This window comes from Thunnus thynnus, chromosome 22 (genome assembly GCF_963924715.1).
Source record: "Thunnus thynnus chromosome 22, fThuThy2.1, whole genome shotgun sequence".
Taxonomy (NCBI): Eukaryota; Metazoa; Chordata; class Actinopteri; order Scombriformes; family Scombridae; genus Thunnus; species Thunnus thynnus.
The window spans coordinates 11,510,086-11,527,442 of NC_089538.1; the positions used below are offsets into that span (position 1 = coordinate 11,510,086).

A 17,357-nucleotide genomic window follows, 5' to 3' on the forward strand; every position below is an offset into this window, starting at 1 on the left:
GAGACATAGCCGCTATAATGGATGACGGCTCGTGGACCAATCCGAGAGATGAAAGTCTGACATACAGTATATTTTTCATGGTCAGATACTAGCGTATACATCAAGCCTTGAAGCAGATATCGTTCTGCCGTGGGGTAGGGTATGTAATGAGGGACGGATGAGTCAACATGGCAGATGTGTGCCCGACGCATCTGCGGCTCTTAGAACAATGTCAGGTAATGTCTGTTTTGCAAAAGTGCCTCATAGGAGACAACAGTGTTGTGAAAATTAACATATAACATGCATCTTACTTCTATCTGTCTCTTTCAGTCATTCTTAAAGCCCTGCATAGCTAACATGAATTTGAATCTGAGCCAACATGCACCTGACTAACCCCACTGTGTCGCTCCGGTTGTGGTATCCAGCACCAGTATGCTAAGGATAGCTGGAGCATTAAACTCAAAACGTCAGTTTCCCTTTTCCCGCACCCGATCCACTTAATTAATCTCCTTGTGGCAGGGCACTGACTCCATCCGCCAAGGCATCCCTGGATTTGCCTAATTTGCTTAATTAATTAAACAAATGATTTATTTGAGCTCATATTTCAAAGCGAGAGAAAGTTCTTTGTAGAGCCTACTGAGGCATGTACTGTTTTGTTGTGACTATGAGATGCCTCTTGAAGCATTGAAAACAAGTGGGCTTTGGAGTGGGTGGATGTCAGTCATTCATTTGCAGCGGCATAATGTATGCATGCATTTTCAGATACAGTGTTTCAGCGTAGTGGTAAATTATATATGCATTTGAATGCGACGTTAAATGAAGAGAATAACTTTCAGCGCCGCTTGTGTTTTATTTAAGCGAGTAAGGTGATGATTAAAGTTACACTGTTATGCTTAGGTGAGAATAAACAGACAAAGAGGAGTTTAATGACTGTAGGTTTTGTACAGCCAAATTCTCACCGAGAAGAAAACAGCACTCGTATATTTCGAGGTGTAATATGAGTGGGTGGCGGAAGGCTTAAAGTTACAGAAATGGGCCAAGAAAAGTGGGAAAAGTTTGTGCAGTGCTATGCATCGAGCAACTACTCACCAACAACTAAAGGGGATATGTAGCTAATCAAGGCACTTAATCCCCAATTGGTCCATGGTTATTAGTGGCAGACTTTGGTTTTGTTAGGAAGGCATCATGTTCAGCTTGGAATGTATGCCCAATCACAGCAAAGACTTACAGTTTTTTTTTTTTAATACTTGACAGTGTTTTTAAGTCTTCTGGGTCAAATCCAAGTCAAGTCTCGAGCGTTTCACAGCAAGTCACATTTTAATTTTTCATGAGAAATTTGCAAGGTCTTGAAAGGTCTGTGGAAACATTTGCATGTCCATACCTGTTCTAATATCAATTACCCACTCTGCATAACCACTTTGCATATGAACACACTGTACATATCATTATTTATTTTTATATATTACAAATATGTATTGCATATGCAGGTGTAGTTCTGTATATTTTACTTATACAATATATTTTACATAGTGTATGACACACAATGCATCTCATTTAGTATAGTATAAAGTCAAACTGTAAGTATGTGGAACAGTAGTAAACTATAATATTGAAAACATATGTAGTAATCTATGGCATTATCGTGTAAGAAAGAAAAGAAAAAAGAAATACCATGTCTCATGACACTGGTTGAGGTATGTGAATGTGACTACGGGTTTGAAAATGTGTACAACATCCCTCAAACTGTAGCTTGGAATGTGAAATGCACTGCACATACCGGTGCAATAAATGTCAGGGCAAGGCCACGGAACTACTACAGAGGCAAAGGCAGGAAAAACCTCAGCTTGTGCCCGATGACATTAGTTTGTCCCCTGTGCACGGATGCTGCACTTTTTTCCGTGCCAGTGTGAAAACAGTGCGCCGTACATGATAATAAATATAACTCAGTTTAGTCTAAAGTAGGCAGTATAAGACAACTGAGATACATCAAGGAGAAATGAAGAGGTGTTGCTTTTGAGCACTTACTTTTACATAAAAGTTTGATGGTTTTCAAAATGGTTTAGATGAATGCCCTGAGTTTAATGCTTTAACAGATTTTTTTATTTGCCTCTCTTTTTCCAGGGAATGGATTATATTCTTCTATAAGCCACACAAGGCTTCCTGCAAATAGATAATAGTGTTGCAGTTATGGAAAAAAAAAAAATTTGTTTTTATACCTTTGCCTAAGGGAGGACTCCATAGCTGTCATTTGGATGCCAGCTTATTCCATATTTCTTTTCTGAATGCAATTTTTTTTTACAGTTTCAGTCATAACATGTGGTCTTCTTCCAGTAGAATCATTTGATGTCAATGTTAAGTAGATATTCTATGTTTAAAGTCCAGATTTCTTTCCATTCAGTTTCAATTCTCACTTTCATGTATCCTCGGTAACATTTTGCATGGCATTTGGCATGGCGCTCAGAAATCCCCTTCTCTTTTTTTATGTTCTTCTATAATGAGTGAAAAATCAATACCTGCTTGATATGGGGAATAAGAAAAATGGCCCCTTACTTCCCATGGCATCCGTAGTCACTGCTTGACATTGCCAAATTGCTGTCAGAACTTGCAACCCAAGAGGAATGAATGACAGCAACATTAAGAGTGGCAGGGTGGGGTTAAATACCTCTACATGTTTTATAGGTGTCCGTACCGAGACCTGTGTATATCTTCCAAATAAATGAATTAGGATCTCCATCCACTCAGCCCAGTTGCACAGGCATAATTTGGTAAGCGCTGAATGATGCCATTTAAAGTGGACTTGCAGCTGGCCGAATGGTGTTTAATGAGGACAGATATCGACAGCGAGGTCAAGTGGCAGTGGATGTTAGTTTACATTAGGCTGCATAATGTGCGCGTGTGCGTAGTATATGTGTTTGCGGTGTCTGGCAGGCTGGAGGGAGAATTTCTAAGTAACCCTGCAGACCAGCGTACAGGGCAAAAACGGTGGGCGTGCAATACCGCATGGTTTTCCCACACCATATAACAGCAGGGGTCAGGCAGTAATTTGGGGTGTGGGTGGAATGTGACGGGCAGGAAGAGCAAACGGAAACCATGCTGAGAGACAATGCAGCGACCTGTGCTTTACTCAATTTGTGAAATTAATTACTTTTTCCTTCCACAAGCCACGCTGTGAAATCTATACGAGCGACATATGCTTTTCATCCCTCACCAGTAAAATAAATGCAATGCGTCAACATACTGTAGCTGTTTGCATATGTGACATATTTGCATTCTGATGACACAGTAGGTGCTGTGAAAGAATGGGCTTGATGATTGCATGGAGCAATATTAGGCGCTACACCGCTGTATATGCAAATCTATCAGCTATGTAGGATTGACCCCCCCTAAGCTTTGTCTCCACCGCAAGGCTTTCACAATCATGGGAGGAGGGGGGTATGTCGGTTGGTGTGAGTGAAGCATGGTGACACTGTCTGACACCACCCACATGATGAAATGTTGCTGCTGCAGGACATGATTACAATGCACGCCTCAGGCAAATAATCTATGCATTTTGTAATTATTCAGATTAGAATCACCCCCTCTATACCACATGTTGCTAATAACATGCCTTGATATTTAGACTTTTTATGTGTGTGTTTGTGAGTGGGAGGGGGGTCAGGGGACTATATACTTATCTGTCTATCTTATCTATTACGGGTGTATATCTCTCCCTCTCAGACAGTTCATTATGTGTCTACACAGTCCAAGATCAGAGATAAATTTATAACAATAGTATGTGTGTGTGTATATATTATATATATGTAACATGTACTGTATATATTCAACAGCAATTATTCCTCAGTTTTTATTCCTAATACTGAATCAGAAATGCCTCAGAAAATGATGTCCTTTCCCACACAAATATATATATATGGGCAATTAATATGGGCAATTTTACACTGCCTAACTTTTTGGCTAGTCCCTAGGGAGGATGAATTTTTCATTAAAGGGGACCTATTATGCTGTTCCTTATTTTCTGTCATATATAAAATGTTACAATTTCGGATGTGCATGGCCAAAGTTTCAAATCATGAGGTGAACATATGTAGAAGTAATCCCTGTGAGCAAAAAGCTCAGGCTTCAGGCTGCTCTGAATACCATGTTTCCAACGTTTGTTTTCTACTTTCGAGACGAGCTGACGTCATCTCGTGACAGATTTCTTTATATGGTCATCTGCCCCAGTGCGTTGGTCAGCTGCTGTGGTTTGTTAGTGCTGGAGTTCACTGCTCTGCTCTGCTAACATTATGGCGTTTCTGTTGCTGTTTCTGCTTGTACTTTTCCTCCCTGCATTATTTCTAGCTGATCTGCTGAACAAAGAGCTCCAAATATCCGATATAAGCCTCCCATTATTTAGTGATTTAAAAGCTTTTAATATGAAGCACCGAAGCAGGAAATGTTGGGTTTTGGTTTTCATCAGCAGTAACTTGACACGACTGATATGGCTAAAAGTGATGAGCAAACAGTAAAATAAGGTAGATATTTGAAACTACAAACAGGAACGCAGAGAGAAACTAAACTTCAAACCACAGAGATATAGTTAGAAGCTATAAAAGTACTGAAAGCTGAACACAGATAGGATAAAGATGTCACACAATAAGCAGGTAGCCTAATGAGGCTGTGAATGTTTGCGCTGTCCACTTGCATTTGATTTCACCTCCAACATGTATGGATGTGTTTGAGAAGTTTATATTTTGAGTAAAGAGCGAGAACAGGGAGCAAAATGTGACTACTATAGTATGTTTACATAGCCTCCAGAACCAGAGGAAGCTTCCTGAAGCTGGCCAATCAGAACAGAGTGGGCTTTCAGGGAGCTGGACAGAGGGGAGGGGAGCTAAAACGGCTTGTTTCAGACGCAGGCTGAACTGAGGTCCTGCATAAAGGGCCAGTATAAGATACATACAGAGTTTTTTTTAACTATGAATCATGCCAAGAACTGTAGTGGAGTCCCAGAATAAAAATATAGAGCTTGAAATGAGCATAATAGGTCCCCTTTAAAGTACTGCTGGCTGGGTATATTACCTCATTTCCTGAGTCAGTGTTATCTTTTTTTAATTTATCTACCTACCTATCTACCTACCCATCCATCTACAGTATCTACTGCTTCTAGATGTTTATCTAGCTGTCTGTTTTTCACTTTAGCAAGACTATTGATTAGGTTGTAGTGTTTTTGGCATTGTTTAGTGACATTGAGACATGCAGATCTTGTTTCTATGGAAGCTCTCTGAGAGCCTGTGAATGCCTACTTCAGCGCATGTAACATGTTGCTTAATGGCCACACGACAACAAACAGTGAAGTGCTGTTCCCATTGTGCCAGCTATGATACACTTTCTGTTGATGAAAAAGTCAACATAATGGCACCATGTCTTAAAAAATGAAGACTATCCTTAAATGTTTATTAAACAGTACAATTAGCTTCTAAACTGTTCCTGCTTTCATGCATGCATTGTAGGTAAATTATGATTTTAGTAATGTGTTGTGTGGTGCACAAAGCGTTGTTACTGTTGTTGAGTGTTCCAGGAGCAATTGGGGGCACCGCTGATGAAAATACAGGTGAAGTGATACCATTTTTATTTGACCAACAAAGGGAATAATTGAAAAGCAAAAGGGGGAAAAGATTAATAAGTCATTGTTCCTTTTGATCTCTTTCTTTCCCCTTCTTTTTCATATGCTGCGCTTGAACTATCAGGGCGAATTTTAATGTATTCATACACAAACAAAGAATACTAAGGCTCTAATACCATTTGCCTCAAACTAAAGTTCACCACAGATGCAGCGGGACAATTGTGGGCAAGACAGAGCGTGAACCTGCTCTTTCTTCCTCCAGCTCTGTCACTGAATAAACCAGGCATGCAAAGTAACTGGTGATTTTGCCTCAGCGAATCAATATGAAGTATTGTAATGTCTGCATTTGGAGCAAAGGGGAGTGGGGGGGGGGGTTGGGATCAAATGTTACTGTGGCACAGATTAGCCCATGAGACCTTGAGGATAAGAGAAAAAGGGAGCAAGCGATAGAGAGATGGTGGTGGTGGTGGTGATGTGGGGGGGTGGGGCGATACTGGAGATGGCCTTCAATATGGCTCAGTGGCCTTGTAGGGGAATTCAATACAGCCATTGACAAAAGAAGGCTTCCATTGTGGAGGAACCAGCCTCCTTTGGGAAGCTGTTCCATTTCCTTATTAATTGTGCTCTCATTAAAATAAAAGGAAGGAGAGAGGGGAATGGATAGCGGGAGAGTAATGGTAGCTCTTCAGAGTGGCCTCCTCGTTTGGAAGGATGCCAGGGTCAAGTAGTTTACAGTACCAGTGCTTTACGTGGGATGGAAAATACACTGTTGTTTGTGTAATTTTTGTATTTCACGTACAGTACCCACCGATATATACACACACAGTCCCTCCCTTTATCTTCCGTCTCTCAAGCCCTCCCACACACAAATCCACAAATCTGCTGGCCCCCAACGCATCTCCAGATGTGCTGTATCGAGGCTCGCGGGGGTCACAGCTCGGCCTCATGCTCACACCGCAGCTGTCAACCATGGGAGGAGTTGTCAGTTTAAGCCATGGATCAATGAAATCCTGGCCAAATATATTCCCTGAAGTTAACCTAAGAACCTCCGCTTAAAGGATAATACTGCACTTTGGTTCAGCCAGTGCCTGGTTATCAGTTGAATATGCTATCCCCCCAAATTCTTGACATAAGTTATTCTGAATTGAGATGGAAAATACCATAGTGAAGATGTCTTTTTTTGGAGGGGGGGGTAGAGGGCAGAAGCCATAACTTTCACAGACATCTCCCTGTGCCTGAGACCCTACAAACGACCAACTGTGTCAAATGAGAAAAATTGCAGGTGCACATTCCCCAGTGGTGCACTCCCTCTTGCCTCCCACTCGCCACACATATATTAATACATGCAAGCGCGCACACACACACACACACATACTGCCTCCATGATCACTGCCCCTCATTTGCTGGTTTGAGGAGGAGGAGGAGGAGGAGGAAAAAGGAGGAGGAGGAGATCCTTTTTCACTGTGATAATACACTCCTTTCTCTGCCACGAGATGGGTCTGAGGAAAGGGTTGAAACAGGAGAAGCAGAGTGAGCGATGTCATTCCACAGCAGGCAAAAGCATCACACAATATGGCCTGCCATTTTTATAGGCCCACTGCAGATGTTTCTCAGCTGCATGTTAGCCCAGCGCATACAATGGAGTGCATTTTGTATCGGGGTCATGGTGAAGCTCATGGGGACCGCGCTTCAACTGGGAGGTCTGGTCAAAAATTGCATCCTTTCTCCTCCATGCCCTCGAGTAAACATTTGTCATCATGCACATACTGCTGTAATTAGCACAACATTACAAATCATGTAAAAAGACTTTCTTTATAACCTCAGATCCCGAACCTTTTTCCTTTAATACAAGTAGTAAATCAAATGATTGCTTGCTGATCTCCATGGCAACATTACACTTACTTTTTATATCACATTAAGATCACTTAAAATGAAGCAATCCAAACCCCTTTTTCCACCAGAGTTACTACTAACCCCTAGGTCAGAACTGCTGATATGAAGCATGATGGGAAATGTAGTGCCAAAACTCTAAACATATCAATAACAAATACAAAAAAAACCCCCAAAAATCTAAATAAAATAGGAAGGGAGCAAATCCATGAAATTTGGTGCTTTACAGTAACAAGCAAAGTACAAAAATGTTTAAACATACAGCCAAAAAAAAAAAAAAAAGTGTTTTAGAATGTATAATGATGGCATTTCTGAGTAGTTTAACTTATATTGAAAGTAACGTTTTATAGCATGCCTGTTAACACATTCTGACTATGCATTAAGCCTGCAAACAAAGGAGCGAAAACTAAGCCTAACACACAAGATGTTAAGCATTCTGTCGCAACAAATTTGAACAACCGAAGTTTTAGAGACCTTGTAAGATTGCTTGAGATAGATGTTCAATGGGAACATGCTCTGATTTGCAGAAATTCAGTGTCTTGTAAGATGCAACCACCGAAGCGTCTATGTTTCCCACTAACAGGTCTGCCACATAAAGTAGTTGTTTTTTGAGGTGCAAGCCTGTCTTCATGTGATATTGTATAACGAATCACAGCTCCACACCTGCTTCTGTGAAACCATGTGTGGCATGTTTTGCCTGAAATCTCGCAATCCCTCCCATTTCACGCTTCTTATGCTTGTCGTCGGATTCCAATATGCCACATATTAAGATTTGCGGCCAGATGATTTGATACATGAGTACCACGTACATGTTGCTTTATACATATTCATTATCTGCGCACAATAACCCCATGTCCGATACCTGTCGTTTTGCATACAGAAGAAAAGACGATCAAAGGAGATCATCATACTACAGCTGTGTGTCTCAGATGTAGCGTAGCCACCCAAGCTAATTTCAACAGCACTGCCTTGATTGCATACATGTGGAATGAGATTACTTCTTACTCTGTGGGTGGTTGAGGAATCACTGTTGTTTTTGTTTTTGGGTTTTTTTTTTCTTTTTGTTACACTTTTACCTCCATCTCCAACATCGGGTTTTTGTTTCCAACACCTTTCTTCTCCATACAACTTTTTTATCTCACTTTTCTCCTGTTACTGTTTCTTTTTTCACAAATCCAACTTTACTACAATGTCACCCACACATTCCCGTCACTCTTTCCTGTTTCTATTGCTTCAACATCTTCACTTGCAGCCTGTCATTTCGAGTTCATCTAGAGGTAGCTTTGCATCGAGCTAGCACGGTTAGCTCCTCGGCTACCGTAACCTCTTTTAGTAGCAACTGGACCACTAAAATGGCCTATGAGCTGACTTGTATTATCACATAGGGCAGGTTGGGGCACTGAGAAAAGATTGACATGCTGTTAGATTGAACGAGTGCTCCGCCCTGCCAGTAAAGTTGTAGCACTGGGAGGAGAAAGTGAAACAGAACAAGCAGGGGGCCTGATTTAAAATTGTCATCCTTGAACGGTGTCACTTTCTGAACGCGTAGGTGTATGTGCCAGATAGCAATGTTCCCCGGGGAGGAACAACCCCCACCCGATTGCAGAATGTATTAAAGTGGGCATATGCGCACATAAACACGTGTAAGAATGAGCAAACCACAAGGGAGGTAACAAAAGAAGTGGGTTGCAGTTAAGTACAGATACAGACAGCCTTTAATCTGCTGATGCCACCCGGCACTATCAGATTGTACAACCCTTTGGGTTCTTACAGTATATAGGGCAAACCCCCAGCTCCTACCCCCACCCCTTCTCCACTTCATTTCACCGTTATCTATACTCATTCAAATGCCTTTGAGTCGTACCTTTCAGGGATTTGATGTGTGCATTTGTAGCTTAAACTAGTTTTATCATCCGCTATATGTGTGAAACTGTCAAACATTAACTGTCAAATAAAAGACTATAGCTAGATATGTACTGTATGGGTGGCTTAAACTGATTATTTTGGCCAGTATTGTGTGGCCTCACAAGCACGACTAATTCAAGAAATATGAACTGATGTCTTTGTTAACCTAAAAACATAACAGATGCATATGCATGAAATCACATTTTAATTTTGTCATTTAAATAATTTCTTGTTCTTCATTATGTAAGTAAACATTACAGCTTTAATTGGTGTTAATTCATGCTTTTTGCCCCTTGGTTATTACACTGCAGTAAAAATTACAGTCAGGAGTATGGGAAGAAAATTGGCTTAGGTTTATTTTCGAACGTGCCACAGAAAACAAATCACAAATACAATGTAATTCATGGAGTTTGGTCCTTGTGCAAGGATACTTTTGATCAAATAGAATGCAAACAAGTTCATACAAGGACGTGGTGAGAGCAAGCTTCACTTTTCTGTTTTTTGTCTTCAAATGGCGAGAAATTGAAAACTGCTCGTCCTTAGTTTGTACAACTCCAGATTCCGAACAAGGCCAAATTTCTCATCCAGCCTTCATGACAAACACAGAAGGAAATTTCATCTTGAGATTTCATCAACCAATGTGCTGTGTTATGTAAATTATGTTATTACACCCCCCCCCCCCCTCCCATCCTGCTTGTTTCAAGTAGAAAAATACACTTGTTCTTTATCAGCCTCCAACAAATTACTGCCTGTTGTATGTAAAATTGATATGGTGTGTAGTGTGGCGTGCGGTTGTTCATTTTACTGTCCTGTTGACTGATTGGGGTCCGCACAGATCAAGTACTTCTTTACTATCACCACGATCAGCAGACACAAACATCATATTGTGCCAGAGCAGAAGGTTATTATCAGTTTGGTCGTGATAGACAGTGTGGCGTTAACCTTGTGGCTAGTGCGTTAGTGCTGGAGTTCACCTCTATTTCCTCTCACTATTGCACTATTAATACAACTATAATAAGCAGAGCCCCGGGGATCCATTCAGACAGCGATATTGCCTGGTTTCCTATTCATTACACGAGAGTGTATTTTCTAGGTGTTCTGTCATCAGTTTGTGCAGTATCTCATGAAAAGAGCCCATAGAGCGTATACAATACTGTGGGTTGCTATGGCAATGAATGAAAGGCACTGAAGTGTTCACATGAATGGTGATTCCTTAAGACAGAGGTAAAGAGTCATACAGTACATCAGACAGCAGATTGTTGATTATGGTTACAGGCAAACTAATCAAATATTACTTTAAGAAATTACAAAAACAGGTGCTTATCAGAATAAATATCAAAGTAAATGCAAAATATAATCTGCTGCCAATGGTGGAAGGTTACTAAGTATATTTATTCAAGTATAATTTTAGGTATTTTACTCGAGTACTCCCAATTTCTACTATTTTATACTATATTGTGCTTTTTATTCCACTGTATTTATTTAACAGTTGTAGTTTCTAGTTACTTTCAAGATTAAGATTTTAAAGGTGCTGTATGTCAGAATTATAAAGCAATTTACATATATTGTTTTTCATTGCCAATGAGTGCATGGGTTTTTTAAAAATTTCTTTAAAAAATTACACTTTCCCTTTGTTGGTTGAGTATATCAGCCTGTAGACTGATTTCTATGTGAAGGACGCGGGCCAGATTTTCCACAAAAATACAACAGATGTGACATTTTTGCATTTTTTGATCTGATGTATTGGGATTGAGAGATGCTTTGCAGAAACACAGTGCAAAACAGAATGTTAGAGATCTTTTATGTTATTATGAGAAGTGTAAGCGAGGAAAAAGACATCACCTGCAATAGTCTCGCGCTGCTGTTCACTCCGCGAGTGCGAGTGACAGGATGCTGACTGCAGTTCACTTAACAGCCACCGGTGTCACTAATGAGAAGGAATTTCTGATTCCTGCAGATAGAATCTTTAAATAAAAAACATGCCATCATCTTATAAAACATGATGTCTTGTTATATATTAAAATACCCAACAGTATTTATGGTTAAAATTTGCTTCACTTCATCCCACTACAACATTAAAATACTCTTTAGCCTAAATGCACAACACAATCAATACAGAAAATCTTTTAGAGAAGTGGAAGACAAAGTGGTCGCCTTGATTATTATGCTATACAGCAAGCTAGATTATCTTTTAAATATTGTATTTCTAAAGATAAGAAGAAGAAGAAGAGTGAACTACCATTGGAAAAATTTCCCTAGACCGTACATGATAATATATTTGTTTCAAATTTACTAAAAGTTACACTCCAGCCTGGCGCCTGTTAGCACCAAAATATCTCCTTCAGAATGTTTTTAAAAGTATGCATGTTTTTTCATATTGATTGCTTGGCCCTAGTGTTTTTTCACTTGTTTGAACACTGAACAACCTCTGTTTCCTGAGAGGTTCAGATTAGTGAGGTTGCACTGCAGTTTGTCTCAGTTCACAGTGCTAAACTTAGCAAAGCCCTTGCCTCCAGTGTGCTGTTAAGCAATTCCATCAGATGATGTGTGGTAAAAGAAGAGTGAGGAAAAGACCTCTTTCCCTTCACACAGGACGAAAATCAGCCTGTTGTTTCTTTTCTTTGACCTCAATTACTATCAGGGCATGTGTTACTATAGGGGCATGTTGAGTCATGCCTGCTCTGGGAGTTGTGTGTGTGCGCGTGTCGGTGTGTATCCTCTCTGTGTGTATGTGTGACAGGGATTGTGTTCATTTTAGCCTAGGAGGCACTGTACAGTAGGTGGGGGCTAAGGTGCATTAGTCTTGGCTGAGATGTTCCCTTGAGTGATGCCGGCACATGTGGGTGGGTTACAGGAAGGAGGGGGGGGGGGAGGAGCGGGAGGAGGGAGATGCAATGAAAAGAGAGGAAATAGCAAAACGATGTCAGACATGACGGGAGCTGAACAAAGCCCAGCTCGCTGTCAGGAGCCGCTGCCACGGAAGCTGCCAGCTCCACAGACTCATCTCCGGCTTGGACCATCTGACAAAACTCCACTTTGCTGATAGGAAGCAGGACACACACCTCTGCTGTGTTTATGCCTAGGAAAGGAAAACTGGTAAATTACCAAAAATCTTCAGTGCTCAGAATCAGCACTAAAAAGAAGCAAATAATAAGTGTTTTTAAAGTTAATAAATGTAATGAATTTTAAAGCAATTCAGCTAATTTCAATAAAAATCTAAACTGCTTGAATAACACTAAAGGGAATCACTGATTTCTCCTAAGCGTGAGTGGATTTGACCTCAGAAACTAATGTTGTAATTTGCACACCGAAGTGGTTTTTAACATAAGACCTTGATGGGAGACTTGCTTCCCATTTCCTCTTTTTTTTTTTTCTTTTCTTGCCACGGCTATGCACTTAATGAATTGAAGTAGTGATTAATTAAATGAAAGTGCTTGCTGGATGGAAAGACACTTCACCCCTATGTTCTGAGTATGTGAATCAAGCCTTTATGGAGTGATGGCAAGGTACTTGTATTTGTTACTTTGTGTGTATGCAAACATGAGGTTACTTTCTACTGGAACTATATCACAGAGGGGAAGGAAGTTGCTGCGCGCTGCAAAAATTTCCTTCCATCCAATGTAGCAACTAATTTATTAACTTTCACAGTTATTAACTTTCACCGTGTCAATACATTGTTACAGTGGAAGGAGGGAAAAAAAAAAAAGTAATACACCGCTGTTCTGTAATGACTACTATCTTGTCGATTCCATCAGGAAGGAGTCGCATGCGGCTTCTCATAAAAAACACATCAAATATTCACCGTGTGAGGAGGTTGATCCAATAAGGTGCAGTAGTTTATTACGATTGCACTGCAACCGATCCTCCCTCTGAGCTAATTTGTTAACACTGAAGAGCTAATTTCCCTCCAGGCATCATTGGGCAGTTTGACGGACAGTTTCGAAACATTCGCACGTCGCTGCCTTGCAAAAAAAAAAAAAAAAAAAACCCCACCATCAGTCTTTTCCCTCTGCTGGAAATTTGCAAGTGCGTGGTGTGTTGCCAATTAATGTGTTCAAATGTGTGTCAGTGAATGCAAGTAGAAGCAAAACAAATGGCTTGTTCATTTGGCGTGTTGAATGGATATCTGGGTCCTGTCACAATGAGCAATGCTAATTGTGCTTAGCAGCATCATTGGTCAAAGTGTCAAAAGCCATCAAATCCATTTGAGAAGTTTGTCACAATCATTCCCATGCTCGGCTCATGAATTCATCACTGCGGAGGTACAATCTGTCACCCAGCGGCACATGTTTCAGTAGAAAGGGTTCTTTAGTCTCATTTTTAAAACTGTGGAACTCGAGGTGGAAGCTGTCTGATCACCTCGGCGATGTAAGCGAGAGTGATGGCGCTTATTCCGAGTGTCAGATTCTTCTCATGCAGCACAAACATTGTTTTCGGGATGCTGTTCTTTTTTAAATGCTCCATCTGCAGAGCTCTTTGACAGTTCAGTTCCTGGATAATTTTGCACTCCGTGTGAAAGCCTTGGAGATTTCCGTTGCCTTAGGCCATATGTAAACGTAATTTACTTGGGAGAACAATTTGCCTGAACTGTTTCTCACTTCAAGATAAATAATCCCTCATGCATTATTGAAAATGCTGTACTTCGCAATTCAAAGATTTCTCCCATTCGTTTCAAAGTAGTCCTGCAAGTGAGTTATTCATCCCCTCCCCCCTCCCCCCAACCCCCCCCACTCCAGGAGATGTCATTTGTTGCAAACTAGGAAGTGGGTGTGACAGGCTCCCATTGGTCTAATCAAATAACAGTATCCAGATTCATGCGCTAATTAATCACTAGCTCTGGGGGCTGGACCATCCAGCAGTCCTCGGTGGAGAAAGAGACATTTGATCTGTTGAATCAGCTCCCTCGCCATCTCCTCCTCTCTTTTCCATCTATCTTACATTAATTCAATGAAGTCAGAGTTCATTTGAATGCAAGCCCCTTCGCACACACACACACACACATAAAGTTTGTATCATCTGCTGCAGGAACAGAGCCTCTTTTTAAAGAATAAAATATTGCATCCTCCCATATTAATAGCCGACACATTTTTTACCCCCCCCCCCCTCCTTTTCTGGGAACATATTTGGCACTTTGTCAGACTTTCTGACTGCCTAATTGTAGAGAGCATATTTATTGGGAAATTATCTGCTGCGTCTCAGCGTACGCACTTCAGTTGAAGCCTGAAAATGATCTAAAACCATGTTCCTCTTGTTGAGAGGCCGTCACATGTCCCAGACATCTGTTTATCCAAATGGTGGTGGCTCATTTAGACGGGCTCAGTGTAATTATATGTGGTGGTTGACCTTAACTTCTTCTCCCTGACACATTTTCTTGGGAGATGAAATGAAATACAAGTCCCCCCAAGGCCCCTGTTTTGTTACTAATGATGACTTTTAAATGTCATTGTTACTCAGCTCTGTCTGCACTTCAGTGTCCACTGGTTCAGGGAAGGTAATGGGTCTGAGTCTCTTTTCAGTGACCCAAAAATAAGCTCAGCTGTTAAACAGCAAAAATTCTCCCCTCTTAGTTGGTATCACTATTAAAAAAAACCCACGGTCAGAACTCCAAAGCATTTCCCCCTTGGAGCGATTTTTTTAAAAGCTCTGCAGGGGAGCGACATTTTCCAAATGACCATTTTTCTCTGTGACCTTTCTGTTGCCCTTTTTGGTGAGTAATTGCATTTTTTGAAATGTTCATTTGTGAGTTATGCCACTTGTAAGCATCGTGATTAAAAACACTTCTCTGTGGTGTGAAAGTTATGGACGTATCCATTGTGACCCCTACAGTTTGCTTTCTCCAAACTACTTCACCCCCCCCCCCCTTCCATCCCCTCTTTATTCAGCAGTGCAGAGGAATTATCCTGGGAGAATCTGCAGTGGAGGAAAAAAAAGACATATACGCTGCATATAAATACTCCTCTGAAGTATTAGCTGGTGAGCGGGGAAAGCGAGATGAAGAAGTGAATAGAACATGGGAACTTTAGATAAGAGGATGAACTTTCAATAAGACTACTTCGATTTTCCATAGCTTTGTCAATGATGTGTGCAGGTAGATAGCGATACATGCAAGTGGGGGCAGGATGCTGGCTCTGGCATCTGAGGAATATGAGCCCTATCAATCACCGCCTCCGGGCACAAATGTAATTACACTACAGTTGTTGACTAGACAGGTAATCCGAGACACCATTGGCATGCATTTACTCGCTTACATTAGGGGATTGCTGGTGCCCATGTTGACGACGTTGCGCTCGCTACTCTCTGATGTTTTCTTAATGCCTCTTTTGGGGATGCTCAAATGAATTGAGCTGTTATCTTTACAGGGTTACAAGGCTTAATAGAACTACTCTAAGCTTTTTGAATTTATAGTATATCTTAGAGATCAATTTGATCAAGATTCTTAATATAAAGTTGTATAATAGATCTAATTTAAGGGTTTTTTCATGATTTTTCTTTTCTAACAGCACGAGCATCAATAAACAAAGCAAGATTTCCCTTTTTTCATTCAGAGTCAGTTACTCTTTTATCATTTATCTAAGTGCACCTGCCATAGTCAACCTGTGTTATCCCTTTTTCTCCGCCTTTGTCAGTTTCAACAAAGTCTGGTGTGATCCAGACCAGTGCTTTCAGGGGGGCGGAATAAGTCTCCCCATTAAGAGGAAGATAATTGATGGCTTTCATCACCAAACTGAATACAATTATTCCAATCTGTGATGTTTCGGTGGCAAGTGAGCTGTACTGTGTTGGGGTTTTGAATGATTTATGAGAGAAAATGAAATGACACGATAATGAGCGGCCTCTTTTGTTGTTTCACCTCAAAAAAAAAAAAAAAAAAGCGTCTGTGTGTTTTGTTGTGTATCTTTGTTTATTTTTCAGAGAAAGATGAGAAGAGAGACCTGTATGACATTTGAAAAAGTGAAAATGGCAAGAGATTGTATATCCTCAGAAAAATGCACATGTGAAATATTAAATTGTATTTCACCTGTGCCTGGTTCATGTAATTGTTTTCATACTATAAGGAATATGTCCAAAACCATGTGTGCCTTCTTATGGATTTATCACATTAGAAATGCTGATGTGATTTTTTTTCCTGAGAAAAGCTCTTGAATTCTGAAAAACCACATGTATGTCGTGTGAATTTATTACATCATTGCACCTTGTAGTTTTAAGAGATGTAATTACCCATGAGTGTCTGGTCTAGCTTGGAAAAAGCAACTGGGATGAGAAAAAAAATACCATGTGAATCAGTACAATAGATAAATACTGTCATGTATTGGCAAATGTGATGATTAATAATGATATTGATTTCAGGTGATATCACCCAGCCCTATTTTCACATGTGGATACGCTCTCTGTGCCTCTTTTCTCTCTCCTCCTCTGTCCGTCTCTCTCATTCTGTCCATCCTCCCTGATGAATGCCTGTGCTGCACATCATCTTAGTGGCTCTTGCAGCTCAGACACTTGTCTGAAAGGATGTTTATAAAAATCTATAATCTCCACAGTCACACAGGCCAATGTTTATGTTTCTCGCTCATTTTTTATTCTCGCTGTAAACACGAAACTCCTCCGGTCTGTTGTGAACATGCCCGCTCGTGCGCTAGCGTGAGCCTCCGCACACACACGCCCGTGCATGTCTATGTGTCAGGGAGAGCGAAAACAGCAACCTCCGGACCGCCGCCGCTTGGTCCCGCTAGCCCTCCTGGCCATTTGGCTCTACAGTAAACAGCAGATTTTTGCCAAACAGACTCTCGGATTTGGCTCGAGGCAACAAGAACCTTTTGACCCTCTGCCTTCTGTCTGCTTTCAGCCTAACTGAAGAGCATTGTGTCACCTTAAAACTACAAAGAAATGAAGCAGCTCTTATGATTTATAGATTCGAGTCTGGAGGGATATTGTAACAATTTACATGAGAAACACTCTGCTCTGTGTTCTTTGTGTCTGTGTT

The 17,357-nt window shown here is 40.7% G+C and overlaps 1 protein-coding gene across 9 annotated transcripts in view; it reads left to right on the plus strand.

Annotated features, from left to right (window-relative positions):
* LOC137174134 (adhesion G protein-coupled receptor L3-like) overlaps nt 1-17,357 on the plus strand; it is a 245,605-nt gene that overhangs the window by 90,055 nt on the left and 138,193 nt on the right. The window lies entirely within an intron of this gene.